General features: G+C 39.8%; 2 protein-coding genes across 6 annotated transcripts in view; one reads left to right on the top strand and one right to left on the bottom strand.

Moving 5' to 3' along the window:
• Positions 1 to 12657, bottom strand: part of PKP4 (plakophilin 4) — a 233744-nt gene extending 221087 nt beyond the window's left edge. The window contains exon 1 of the mRNA XM_054699747.1: positions 12546 to 12657. The gene's annotated coding sequence lies outside the window, so the exon portion shown is untranslated. The remainder of the gene's footprint in view (positions 1 to 12545) is intronic.
• Positions 12658 to 13000: 343 nt separating this feature from the next.
• The window catches only part of CCDC148 (coiled-coil domain containing 148), a 249751-nt gene continuing 247935 nt past the window's right edge, over positions 13001 to 14816 (top strand). For all 5 annotated transcript variants that reach the window (XM_054699743.1, XM_054699744.1, XM_054699742.1 and 2 more), the window contains exon 1: positions 13001 to 13363. The gene's annotated coding sequence lies outside the window, so the exon portion shown is untranslated. The remainder of the gene's footprint in view (positions 13364 to 14816) is intronic.

Here is a 14816-nt window from a genome sequence, read left to right as displayed (position 1 = left end):
CAAATATAGAGAAAGGATCAAATCATTAAAAGCACGGTGCTGAAGATTTTTGATTAATTTAGCTGTATTTTTTGATTAATCATAGTAAACAACTGATTTCTCAGCTATGATTTTAGAAGATATGTATGTTAAAAGCACTGATAAAAATATTAGAATAAATGTAAGCCATGCACAACAAAATATAAAACTAATTAAATAATATGATAATATTTTAAACTATGTGAAGAGACTGATATGCAAGGTTAGAAAGACAGTAATAAAAGCAAATCAAACTATCAATCATGAAGGTTTTATTTAGGCCAGAACTTCAATATTTTTCTCTGGCAGAATGTTTACACAATAATAATACATGCAAAAACAGGGGACTGAGGAGTTGTGAAGGAGAAAATGACAAAACCAGTTATGTCTAAAATGTGTTTTCTTTTAGAAAAGAGTCATCAGCTTTAGAAGGTATGCTTATGGACTTCAACCAATCACATACAAAGTCCAATCACATACAAAGATACTGGCTTCATTTTACATGCCTCTGCCTGTTACTGTGGTAAACATTTCATTTTCAAATATATTACCTGTTTATTTCATATATAGGTGAAATTCAGAAAGAGCTAACATAAACAATAACATCTGAAAATACTATACATTTTGGAAATTAAATATACCTGCTATCTAAAACAAAACAAATTATTACAGAAACAACAAGAAAACCTTGAAATCAAGAGACAAAGCCACTTCATGAATTACACTTAAAATCAATGACAGAGTTTTGCTAAAAATGAGGTAAAGTCACAGGAGGTAGCATTTGTCAAAAACACTTAATAGTAAAAGATAAAAACTTGATTTACAGACAAGTTTTTGTAATTTACTGAAGCTATAAATCTAACTTCCAAATTGCCACAGATTATGTGATTCAGTGTTTAACTTTAGAAAGCCTTAAAATTTTATAATTTAACCTAGCAATTACATTCTTAAGCATTTCTCCCCAGGAACTATAAACTTATATTAACACAAAAACCTATATAGCTATTTATAGCAGCTGTATGTGTAATAACCATAAATCGAAAATAACCCAGATGTCCTTCAACAGGTAAATGTTTATTCTGTGGTTCATCCATCTTATGGAATACTACTCAGCAATAAAACATGAGAGTATTGATGCATGTAACCATCTAGCTGAATCTCTAAAAAATTATACTGAGTGGAAAAAAAATCCAAAGTTACATATTGTATGAGTCCATGTGCAACACTCCTAAAATGTCAAAATTATAGAAGTGGATAGCTAAAAGTTGTTTATATAGAAATTGAGGAAAGATGAGGGTGGAAGAGAAGTGGGGCTCTGGCTGAAAAAAAGCTAGAGTCCCTAACGGTAACGGAAATTTTCTCTATCTTGCCTGTATCAAGGTCAAAACCCTCTGTGTGATATTGTATTATAGTCCTGCAAGATGTTACCATTTGGTGGAACCTGGGTAAAGGGTACATGGGACCTCTCTGTAGTCTTATAACTCACGTGAATTCATAATCACCTCACTATAAAAAGTTTTTTGAAATTCATTTAAATTGCACTGCAGTGATTTGGAAGGTACCAACATGCTCGAGAGTACCTCTAACTACAGTACTAAACCCAAACAGGAGTCTCCTTGGTGGCACAGGGGTTAAACACACAGCGCTATCAAGCTATCAGTAGCCACTGATAGCACAAGTTCGATCCCCAGCCAGGGAGATGACCCACATGGTGCAACAGACCTCTCCTGTCTGCTCCCCTCAGGTCAGTAGATATGCCTGTTCTGCTCCCCACTCTGTCTCTGGTGAATTCTCTCACCCCCACATGTCTGGACCATCTCTTGTATGCATAAATAAATCTTAAAAAAAGAAAACCAAAGAAACATAAGTTGTGCCAATTCAGTCAAAATAAGCTGTGATATTTCAAGTTTTATAACTTTTATGTTTATCTAATATAATACTACTAATTAGTAACATTTTCCTTTGAAAAATTTCAGGTATTTAAAATATATAGCTTCTACATGACCCAGCAATTCCACTACTAGGTATTTACCCAGAGGACACAGAAACATCAATTCCAAAGAGCACCTGCACCCCTATGTTTATAGCAGCACTATTTACAATAGCTAAGCTTTGGAAACAACCCAAATGCCCAAAAATAGATGACCGGATCAAGAAGATGTGGTACATATACACCATGGAATATTACTTAGCATTCAAAAAAGATAAACACATGCAATTTGCAGCAACATGGATGGAGCTGGAAGGGATCATGCTCAGTGAAATAAGGCAGAAAGAAAAAGAAAAATACCGAATGGTCTCACTCATAGCAGGAATCTAGAAAACTTAAATAAGGGACCAGGAAAAAGAATAACTATAAAAAAGTAAAAATCAAAATCAACAAAAAACTATGAACCAGAGACACTCTATGGGGGTTGGGGGGGCGGGGAGGAGAGGGATTGGGGTCAAAATAAGGGGGTCGCAATTGTATGGGGAATATAAAAATAAAATTTATAATAAAAATAAATAAAAGAAAAGAAAAAAATACATAGCTTCAACTGCAATTCATCAACTGGCTATGCAAAGGTATTAACTAATTCACAAAAGGCAGGATACAAAAAGTTTGCTCGATGTCATACTGCAAAGCCTACACAAGCTGGTCTTAATTGCATCATGGCAGCATATTAATACTTTGAGAAAAAGCACTATGTAAATTCATCTCGCCAGAGTTATAATCCAGACAATTAAGGTAAAAATGAACATGAATTGATCTGTTTAAAAACTTTTTAATGTTTTTAGTAAGATTAACTAGAAGGAGGATTAGAAAGGTAATATTTATAAATCAGAATTCAGTTTTCCCAGTGAAGCATGTATAGTCAATGGTTTTGAGGTTCTGAAACCAGTTTACAAAGGAAGTTTACAAAAGGAGAGAGAGCTGGTAGAAAACATTATCCCAAGTAGTAGTAGGTGAAGGTATTCCAAGACTGGAATTCAAAATTCATTCATTCATTCAAGTTACCTAGGAAGATTATTAGAGATCAAGATGAAGTCATGCAAAAAGACAAAGTTCCTGCTGTCCAGAAGTTCTAAAATGGAAGAAGATAGGAAAACAGAACTGAAATACTCCAGTTACATCTTAGGATTGTGTATATATATGGACTGATGTTGTGTCTATGAAAAATTACAATCAGAGTTTGAACAAGTGATTCACAAGCAATATTTTGGAAGATGTTTACTCCCAATACATTGTCCAAAGATTCCAGACTGACAAATACTTTCCATCTGCTGATGGTATGAATTAGACATTTAACAGCTGAGTTGTTTATGGGTATCAAAATAATAGTTCTTGTGAAAGTCCAATTGGGTGTTCAGGTTCCCTTTCAATGCCTTTTTTTTTTCACTATTATTGAGTCATTGACAAATGGACAATAAGTGGAAAATTCCCATCAGTGCATCAGTTTGAGTTTCAAGGTAAGATTCAATGAGATCATTTATTCTGGCAGATGTCACAAGAGATTTTTCAAAACATCCTTCTGTTTATTCATAACAATGGAAGGGATTATTTTCAATAGTGGATAAGTTTGGAGTTATAAAAGCACATAAATTGCATAAAGAATAAAGAAAAGCACAAAACACAATAAACCAATGTACTGCTGTATGAAAATGAAAGAAAATGGCAAGTCCTGAAAACCAAAAAGTATGGTTCTCCATAAATAATGTGTTTTAATTCTAATCAAATATTTTACATAGGTTCTGTGGTAAAAAATGTTCAAGAATTATAATCAAAAAAATCATTAAAACCTTTTCTGAAATCACTATCTTATTAGTAGGAAGCACCTTTTCACATGCAGACTTTTCCAAAGAACATGACTATTTAGTCAGGTTCTATCTAGTAATCTATCAAGTAAAACGTACTTACAGAGTAGGTTTAGTTAAAGCCTAGTTAATACAGTCATTTTATAGCTCATTCTTAACACTTCCAGCACATTTTTTGCATGTTTACTTACATACTAAATTTTTTTTTAGTACAATTCTTTTCAGTTCATGTGTCTTATCTTTTCCAAGAAGAATATAAAATGAATCAAAGATTCTTCAAAGATGGAAACTCTCAGTACTAAATCCAACAAAGACTCTAAAATTCCCTGGAAGATAGCATCTTTTTGGTCATAAAGAGTCTGATACCAAGCAAGGGAGGTGACTAATGAGTGTTGATTGAAAGGAAGTAAAATAAAGCATGTCTTTTTAAATAAGAGGTATCAAAAACACAATACTTTAGACAAAGTAGGACTCCAGCAAATACCTGAAGCACTAAATGTGTTCAGTTCCCTTGCTTGGACCCTTATTATTGTGGTACTCAATAAGAAATTACTTCTAACTAGACCAGTCCTTGTTCCCCATTCAATCCAGGGTACAGGTGTCAGAGAACATGATGCACTTCAGTGCAAAGTGACTATTACTGGTTTCCATTTCACACGAGTGTTTACAGTTCTCATGAAGGTATGGAAACTGAAGAGCCTGTTCAAGTGTTTACTGTGATTGTGTCACTGAGAATTCATTTAGTAATGCCTACATTAGTAGAATAACTGATCTCCCTTTTGAAAATAATGACTTATTGCACTAGCAATAGGAAACATCCAGTCTCAATATTTTTAAACTACTGTTTATGGATGTATATATGTGTACATTCTGTAGAGATGGGTATTTTTTCTCTTTGCAGGGGAGAGCAGGAACTTATGAGAAACTCTCTTCACTGGATTGTTTGACTGCTTTTTATTTTAAAGTATTTTTTTTTTTAATAGAGGCATGTTTTATTTATTTATTTTGTTTATACATGCACTGGGTACAGTCAGAGGCGCGGGAGGGTGAGAGAATTCACCAGAGCCAGAGTGGGGAGCAGAGCAGGCAGAGGGACCGAAGTACACTGCTGAGGGGAGCAGCGGGTGGCATGAGAAGTCAGTGCACCATGTGGGACCCTCCTCCGGTGGCCGGGGAGCAGCTGGGGATCGAACCGGCGCCACAGAGGCCGCGGGCAGCTTCGCAACCCAGCGTGCAACCGCTGCGCCACCGGGGAGGCCCTGCTTTTTATTTTAAAACAGAACGCAAAACCAAGTATAAAAAAGTCATCTTGCTGAAATGCACAATTTCTGAACACTAGTAAATTGTCTATACACAAAAAATTAGTTAAGTGAAAATTGTCTATATTCTATAATGAGATGTGGATCTGTGCATTCTTATGAACATAAAGTACTCATGGAAAAGCAGCATGTTTTCAGAGGAACAAATGTTTAATTTCCTTGAGGACAAATCAAAACTTTGAGGACAAGTCAAACCAAAGCAAATGTTAAATGGAGCTTTTTCATTTTAACAAGTCTAGTCCCCTCTAACCATCGCATAAATTTCCTTCTGTTTCTACCCAAGTTTTAGAATATGTAGGTTCAACCATGAGTTCAGTCTCCTGGTTGTTAGCTAATGAATTCACCAGGGTAGCCACTAATTCAGTCAGTGAAGTTGCATATTTGTCTGGCTACAACACATATTTTCAGGAGCCGAGCATTTCAGATATACAACTTCTATTTTCTCCCTTTATCCCGGAGGGTAAATTGTAATAAATTTTAGGAAAAAACAGTACATTTCTGCTGAGGAAAAAATATATAAGAGAATGAAAATGCTGTATGTTCTGAGAATCATGAGATACAAGTGCTGTTATTATAGAAGGATACTAAGGAGCATCGAGTCTTACTCCCTTTGTTTTATAGGTGAGAAAACTAGAACCCAGAGGAGTTAAATGACTTGCTCACGGGAAACACACCTGCTTAGAAGCACAGCCAGGATTAGAACTCCTGATATCTATTAAACCACTGTCAGTTGGTTTACATCAAGTATCTTCCAAACTTCTCTTCTAGTATTTCTTGTTTTGGTAGTCTTCCGCCAACTTCAAAAGTAATTAATTTCAGTCAGAAAACAGCTTAAAGAGGTAATTTACAAGCTGCATTTTACCCATTATTCCTTAACAATAACATGTTCTTCATGTATTGACTTAACAAAGACATTGTATAAAATGACTACTACTTAGAAATACCACATTTGTATGTATTAAAAAGCTACATTTTACACATTGCAAGTGTTTCCACTTACAGTTCCTGCATTATAAAACCATCCGTCTTCACCTTTTAAACTTAAAATTTACTAAGGTGTATATAACCAAAGCTCCTATATGTTGGTTAGAGGGCTTTACATGCATCTTAAATACTGCCTACCTAAAAAAGCTGTAAGTTCCCCAAGATGCTTTTTATCTCATTGCATTCTCTTTCATACAGGCAACCTCTTGCAATCAAGCTCATATTTTGACATTGGAAGTTTATTTCTTCCTGAAATACCCTATTTAAATTCACATTATTAAGATCACAGAAAACAAGCCATTACCTTGCCTGACATATAATAGATGGTACAGAAAGCATCATAAAGTATCATAGTTTCAGACTAAAATAACTTAAATGCATAGTGAACTAGCCCTGAGCTAGGCTCTGTTGTACATATTTTACTTGTATTGCTTAGTCCTTACAAAAACCATGAGATATATACTTTTAACATATTTTACAAATGAGCAAAAGTAATTGCAGAGAGATTATATAATTTACCAAGTTGCACACCTAGCATAGAGAAGTGCCAGGATTGAACTAGGATAGGTAGCTACCCTATCCTAACCTCAACACTAAACAGCCTTAATGACATTTCTCATGAGCTTTGTTCGGTGTGAAGATGGGATCCCAAAGACTTTCTCCGGTCAAAACTACTATGGTGGGCCTCCCCGGTGTCACAAGAGGTTAAGACGCAACCTCTGAAGCCTTCCGCAGCTGCTGCAGCACCAGTTCGATGCCTGGGCAGGGAGCTACACACATGGCGCAGCAGACCTCTCCTGACTTGCCCGCTGCTCCCCTCAGAGGTGTATTTCAGTCAGTCTGCCTGTTCTGTTCCCTGCTCTGTCTCTGGTGAATACTCTCATCCCCACACCTCTGGCTTGTACCCCAGTTCTTGTATGCATAATAAATAAATCTTTAAAAAAAACTAATAAGGTAATTCCTAGATAGAAGTGGGGTAGACAGGAAGATCTTGAAAACACTAAGTTTTCAATTTTCCCTCATTATCCAAAAGCATATTGTTTAAACAAACTACTAAGATGAACATGAAGAAGAGTCAAAAATGTCAAAAGAGAGAACACCAACTTTCTTCTCATTATCATTTGGGGTAGGAGGGGAAAGAGGACTGATTAGGAAACCTTTTTTTCTTCTTTAAAGAAGGACACTGAGGATTTTGGGAACCTTGAACTGAAAATATTTGATTTCAAGCAATCTAAACCCTACATTTTTATTTTTAAAAGGAGGAACAATAACCCAAATGTTAACTTTTTTTTTTTTTTTTTTTTTTGGGCGTTTAGTGGCAGATCTCCTAATTTCTGATTTAGGATGCTTTTCACCTTTCTTATTTCCAATTTGAGAGCTTACAATGGACCCGGATTTTAGACACCACTCAGTTTTAAATCTATTTGTAAATGAATTGTGGGTTTCTATTAAAAAAACAAAACAAAACTATATTCTAAATTTCATACCAGGCCTCAAAAGTCTGTATAGTAACCTAATACTCCACTTCAAGTGCACATTTTACTAACTTTCATCATATCATTTTTATGACATGGAACATGAGACACCAACTTACATATTCTATATGAGTTTCTGCCTCTCCATGCACCGGTGGTAGTTCTGCTGGTCTTAGTGGTGTGTGTGTTTTGTGAGGGCAGGGGATGGGCTTGACATTAGGAAAGAAAATGACAAACATTCTTGGATAGCTGCAACTTACTAAATTTATATTAATACATAAGATAACTACAGAAGTCAAAAATGCCTTGATGGCTGAAGAAAAGGGATTCCCCTAGTTCTCTCCCTCTTGGTCTTTTATTTTTGAGTTCTGGACTTCATGAGTCCTTATGATTAAATGTTTCCCTATAGGGATTAGCATCTACCAACTTATCACGCATGATTTGGTTCATGAAAAATGCTTCACTTGGCTTAAAATAAGCAGACAATTCCATACTTTAATTTACATATTTCACAGTAATAGAAATTTATTTTCCAATATCCAATGACATTTTATTATCTGCAATCAATCATGAGTTATAATAAGTGATATTATCATAGCTGTGAATACAAAACAATCAGCAATGTAGTCAACATTTATCAGTATACCAAATAAAAGAAAATCCAAATTATAAAAGAAAAACAACTTAGATAATGGCAAATAGGATGTTTATAGCATTTCACAGTTTAACTGAAAAATACCATCACGTAATAACCCCAATTTAGATACAGTAACACAGCCCCAAAAGATTAAAGATAATTCCACTGAATTATTAAAGTGACAATAGAAGAAACATCCCAATGTTATACAACTTCTCAAATGAAACCAAGAGCATGTGAATTATTGCTCTGTGTGACTTAGGGCCTGATCCCCTAAATGTAAAGTCAGTTCTTCTGCTGGTACTCAAACTGATCTGCTTGCTACTACATCATTTACAGGTAGTGAATAAAGCCTCACATTCAGATATGCTTAAAGTTTTACTTCCTCTCTCTGTTTGCAGCATTTATAATTACAGTTTGGCATGAAACGGTACTTAAATTTCCAAACATATCTAGTCCACTTGTGGTGTGTTTCAGATTCTCCCCTCTTCAGTGTAGGAAAGGCACTACAAAACATTTAACACACTAAAGTAATTACCTCCCAGTACAGCAGAGGTCTGGAGGCAACTTCCAAAATTCACATAAAATTTCATGGGTGTTTATGCCCTAGAATAACCTCTAACTTTACCTTCCAGTTAAGAATGAGGTAAAATGTCCTCTTTAGAATTATATAGGTTATAGATTTACCTTTGATTGAAATAGAAAAAAATGCTATGATTACAGAGCATTCTCAAAATATTTTAATTTCAAAGCAGTACATACGTGAGGTATTGATTTACCAAATAGTTGGTATTGCCCACAGTATTAAGTCTCTATTGAAAACAGATCACTGGTCTACAACATGAAAATCATTTGGTGTAAAAACTGGAAATAACTGAATTTTTAAAAAATTAAGTCAATTCCAAAGCTTTAAATTAAGTCACTTTCCCTATTACATAGTTTAGAAAATAAAGACAAGAGTGATCCTAAGTTAATATAAGGTTAAATCTAAATACTCAAGGTCATACAATTGCTAAGGTTTTTATTAAACTGAATTTGGGAGTTGTTGCTTTAAGTTCAAATTACATCAGAACTATTAAAAAAAATTTGGTCTATTCAACTTGCAAATATAGTCATTAACACATGTAACATGTATAAATATGTAACATCCTTATATATGTAAAATATATAATAATGTATCTTTTTCTGGATAAATGCCAGCTCCTAGTTTCCTCTGACCTTCTCCTGTGCTTTTCATCACCACCCTACTCCCCTATCACTCTGCAGTGTAGGTAGGAATTAACAGAGCTGGACACTTAGTTCTCCAATGTAAAATTTTCATTAAAGAAGTAAGACATGAAATTGAAGTACCTTTTTCCTATATAATAGTGGGGGTTGGAGAGGGAATGTACTTTGGTTAAAACACAGATTATGTTATTTTCTTTTTTTTTTTAAGTGCTCATTGCTTCTTTTTTTATTTTTTTAATTTAAATTTTATTTTTATATTCCCCATACAATTACAACCCCCTTATTTTGACCCCATCCCTCCTTTCCCTGCCCCCCCACCCCCCATAGAATGTCTCTGGTTCATAGTTGTTTGTTGATTTTGATATTTTCTTTCTTATAGTTATTCTTTTTCCTGTTCCCTTTTTTAGGTTTTCTAGATTCCTGCTATGTTATGTTATTTTCTATTGTGAATGATCACCAGCTTTAGCCTTTTTGTCTTCAAATATCTATAACAAATACAAAGTATTTTTAACTGACAGCCTACCATTACATGAAGAAGGAAAAACTACTAGCAGTCAATCATGTACATATTTTCTATATAATAGAACAAGTTATTTCATTTTCTAATGTAGCAGGGAAAGTATGTGTTTTTACTTTTTAAGTTTCACATGAAGCGCATGTAAACTCTGCTGTAATATCATATTGTTATATAATAAGTTCCATGTTGGCATCTACAAATACCACCCAATATCTTACACAGTGTTACTAACACTAATCTAGACTCAAATTTCTAAGTTAGGTCCATAGATCATAGACATATCTGGAAAATAATATAGCAAAAGACATAACCTTCCCAGTGCAAAGTTTTTTCCCCTCCTCTATTTCTTTCCATTAAGTCCTTAAATAAAAGGGGTTAATCTCACACTTTTCAATGCCCTTGATCATAGAAAGCAAACAAGACGGTCAACTCACAATTTTTCCTGAATCTGATACAAAGTAAAAAAGTGCAGAAAGAATTATAATAAGCTCAACCTCTAAAGCAAACTGTCAATAAAAGCTTTTCAGCATCCAGAAACGCTTATTTTGAACATCACTTGGTTTCATTTCCATGTTGCCATTTTCCATAACTGTTTCACAGGCACCAAAAATGTAGATACCTCTATGGCAATTACTGCATTCAAAAGGAAAAGCATTTCCCTTTTTGAAATAAAAGAATTTAAGCCCAACTCCAGAGAAGCACATTCCATCAAAAATTTGCTTTTCTGCACTCAAGAAAATAAAACATGACCCCAAATGATAGTCAGCATTAATGACTTAACACATAAATAGCTTCCATTCTTTAAAAGTTGTAGGACTTTGATTTTTCGGTCAAACTCAGTAACAAAATAAGAAAAAAAACCCTGCATCCTCAAGCAATAAATCTTGAAATATACACAACTGTGATGTTCCCGTGTTACTTCCAATGGTAACTGACACGCCCCGAATTTAACTGTACCAGACAGTTCTATCTGTCCCATCACTGACCAAACACTGCTTCTCTGTTTCTATTCATTATGTATTATAAGCGGTCTAAACACAGTCCAGTATGATGGGAAAAAATTACAAGTCTTATGACAGCAAAGTGATGCATTCAAGATCTCTTGCAGAACATCTCCGTCTGCGAGCATTTACAGGCATTTTTTGATAGAGCTAAAATACACTGGCTTCCAGCTCATGACTCCAAGTACCTTCCGCACCCTTTCCTGCAGGTTTTCAGTAAACCCTCCTAAAAACCAGGCACTATTCACACCTCACAAACCAAACTTGGCAAAAAAACCTTGTGCAATGATCAATAACCTTGGCCACACCGCCATCACCCCCAAATTCACGGTCCTAGAGACCAATGCAGCAAAATCCAGACGAAAGGCTAAACCCATCAGAACTGCCGCGCTTTCCCCCTGCTGCCCTCTCCGCAGCATGCAGAGAGGCGAGAGCAGGAGAGGAGCGGAGCAGGGCTCACCAGCTCTGAAGATGCTCCGGTGACCTCTGGCTCGGCGCTGAGAGCTGGGCCAGGAAGACGCTAGTGCAGGGGCGGGCCGGGTGGACTCTGCCCCTGGTGCATTCCTCTCATTCCAGCACAATCTGTCGCCAGCCCAGGAGCCCGCCGCGCGCGTCCCGTCCCCCCACCCCCTCCCGGACACACACACCTGCCTACCGCTGCGCCCCGAGCGGCCAGAGCAGCCGCCGCGCCTCCCCTGCCCGCGCTCGCTGTTTGTCGCACTCAGCCAACACCAAGCCAAATCCCGGCCCCGCCGCCAGCCCTCTCGCCTCCCTCGTAGGGGGGGAAAAAGGGGAGAGGGTCGTGCAGCCCCCGCGGCGGGCAGGGACACGCGATCCGCCAGCGGGGGGCCGTAGCTCCGCCGCAACTCCAGGCAGCGAGAGGAGGAAGCCGCGGCGCAGGAGAACAGCCGGGAGGCTCGGCTGGGAAGCCGGAGGGTGGAGCGCGAGGAGACGCCGCGAGGAGAGCGCGCTCGCTGGACCCCGTGGGGAGGGCAGGACCTGCAAGAGCGCGGGACTCCGGGGGCAAAAGCTAGACCTAGTGGGCAGCAGGCGCGTGGGACGAAGTGGAAGGGGCCAGGACGCAGGCTCCAGGGCCGAGCCTGGACGCCCCCGAGCGCCGGGGAAGGCGGGCGCCCCGGGGTGCTGGGGGCGCCCGGCGGCGCGCCAGGCGGGTGAGCGCGGAGCCGCCTCTCCGCAGATCTCCAAGAGGGCTCCGCGCGCAGCCCAAGTTCGGGGCTGGGGGCTGTGGATCGTAGGAGGCCCACGCGGGGAGGGGTCGTGCGCAACGAGCAGGGGAGACCCGGGGAGAGTAATAGCCGCGAAAAGCAAATGGAGGGTGAAACTTGTGCGCCTGCTGGGGGAGGGGAGCAGGCAGGCGAGTGCGGGCAGGAACACGAGGCGGGGCAGGAAAGCCGAGGCGGCCGCGAGGCGGCGGGGACGGAGTAACGGGAGGGAGGCGCCGGCCCCCCGCGCCCGCGCCCCCCGGCCCCCACGCGGGTCCCCGCTCCGGCGCGAGGGCCGGGGGTGCTGGAGGTCAGGAGCCGCGCGCCCGCCCCCAAGCCCACCACTTACTTTCCAGGTTAGGCGGCTGCCGTCGTAGCTCCGGGGATCGGGGACATCGGCGCCGAGGGGTGGCCGCTGCGGCACCCGAAAAAATTAAAAAAGTGCCGCTGCCGAGCGACAGCCCGCCCCTCCCTCCCCCACCCGCCCCCTCCCCCGGGCGGCTCTCCCACCACCCCGGGCGGCGGCGGCGGCCAGGCTGCCCCTCTACCCCGTGCCCATGCTGCCGCCGCCGCGGCCGGCGTCGACAGACTCAGCCCCGGAGCCCCCTCTGCTGCCCCGAGGCCGCCGCCGCTGCCCGCCCGGCCGCCTGCCGCCTGCCCAGCCGGCCCCGGGCTCCCGGGAACGTCAGCACGCCGCCGTCCCGGCCCGCTCCGCGCCCAGCCCATTGGGCCGGAGCAGAAGGCTGGCCCGCTCCATTGGCCCGGCCCGCATATTGAACGAGCCAATGGAAATTGGGGTTTCAGGTCGCCATAGAGACCGATGCTGTTAAGCGTGAGAGGCCGAAAGGAGGTGGGGACTGAAGATGAAGGTGTTTCTGGCTTTGGGCGCCTGAGAATGTGGGGGAAAGAAATAGGGGCGCTGAAATGTGGGGGTTCCCGGGCGCTGGAACTAAGATTTGAGGCCGCTTTGGCTTTGCGTCCCTGTCTACGCTGCCTGTGCATGATAGGGCTGGTCCCCGGCTCAAACACAGGAGCAGCTGAGCCTCTAAAGGAATTCTTCGAGGAAAGAGACTAGGAGTGGGCGCTTCGAGGTTCCTGCTTCTGGGGAGCCCCTGAGGCCATGCCCTTTGACCTCTGACAAGTGTGCAGCTGCCGCTTCTTCTCCAGGTGAGTTACACCACATGCCTTAAATCGCTGCTTCCTCCTGACGTCATTAGTCTACCTGAACTCTACTTATTGTTCCCAACCACTCCCCATTCCCTGCTACCCACGTTACCTCAGAAATTTGGGTCTTGGAAAGTATAGGTAGCTGAAAGAGGCGTTCCTTTGTGTGATACTTTGGTAAAGAAACAGGCTGATGTAGTCTATGGTGGATGCAGGGAACACACGTAGGTTGTGTGTTCCCTGCTGCGTAAAACAAACGTCTAAACCCTCCAATGAAAAATGCTTATTGAACACCCATCTGTGTGTGCACGCTGCACTGTGAGTTTCACAGGTGCATGCTCTTTCCTCTAATAGGCTACAGGGTGAAGAAAAACACTGATGACAGAGTCAATGCTTCTTGTTTTCTGAAATTTAGCACAGGAGTGTATAGGAATTAGTTTACAGTTGATGGATTTTGTTGTCTGAGTATTTCCCAGTTTATCTCTAAATTTGATCAAGTGAGGGGCTGGGGCATGGAATCGGTACACACAAAAACTTTAATGACAAGCCTGTTTTCACATAAAATACTTCATGCTAGTTTGTCAAAACCAGTTTTTGTAAACAACTTTCATAGATGTTGGCTGTTAAAGTAGGACTTCATGAACCCTGGCTTTTAAGCATTGTATTTCATTGTTATATAGCTACTGTTATTTGTATGTTTATTCTTGGTGATTTTGCCATATTTATTCTAATTTTTTTAGTGAGAATACTATGCTTTCTGTCCTCCAAATTGGAGGGACCATATTGTGTGGCAATCACAAATATTTTGTTGAGATAAACAGATTAATGTGTGTACAAACTACATATGTCCTGAATTTTAAGTTTGATAATATGCTTTGCTAGCAATTTTTATGTTGATGTAGCTAAATATTACAAAAATAGATAATAATTGTTAACATGATAACAATGGAATGGAATGGAAAAATATCTCTCACAATTTATATTTGGTTGACAGTCCTAGGCATTTTAAGCTTCTGGAACAAGACAGCTGACAGGTTCTAGAACAATCCCCCTAAATTTTACCAGAATTAGTAAGGAAACTGCAGGCCTCATGATGCCTTGCCATCATGGAAATCAGTTCAGCATCCATTCAATTTATGAGGGTTTGTGTGTGTGTGTTTGTTTATAATAGAATAGAAAAGGCAAAGTACAAATTATTAATAAGATATTTTTAATGGACTAGCAAGATGCCAGTGATTTTTTTATTTTAATTTTGAATGAATAGAAGATGTGCCCAATGAAAAGAAAAAAACAACAGATTTTTTTTTTTCTTGCCTTGGGCTAGCATGAAAAGAAGGAAGCAAGAATTAATTGATGTTTTTACTCCAATAATCATATCTTTTTGAGTTTTTCTCAGATCACATGTTTGATGCTTTGATATTGTGTATTTCATGTTTGAATATTACTAAAATCCACC

This window comes from Talpa occidentalis, unplaced genomic scaffold (genome assembly GCF_014898055.3).
Source record: "Talpa occidentalis isolate TD23 unplaced genomic scaffold, MPIMG_talOcc4v2.1 talOcc4.3, whole genome shotgun sequence".
Classification (NCBI taxonomy): Eukaryota; Metazoa; Chordata; class Mammalia; order Eulipotyphla; family Talpidae; genus Talpa; species Talpa occidentalis.
This window is presented reverse-complemented; position numbering and strand designations above follow the sequence as displayed.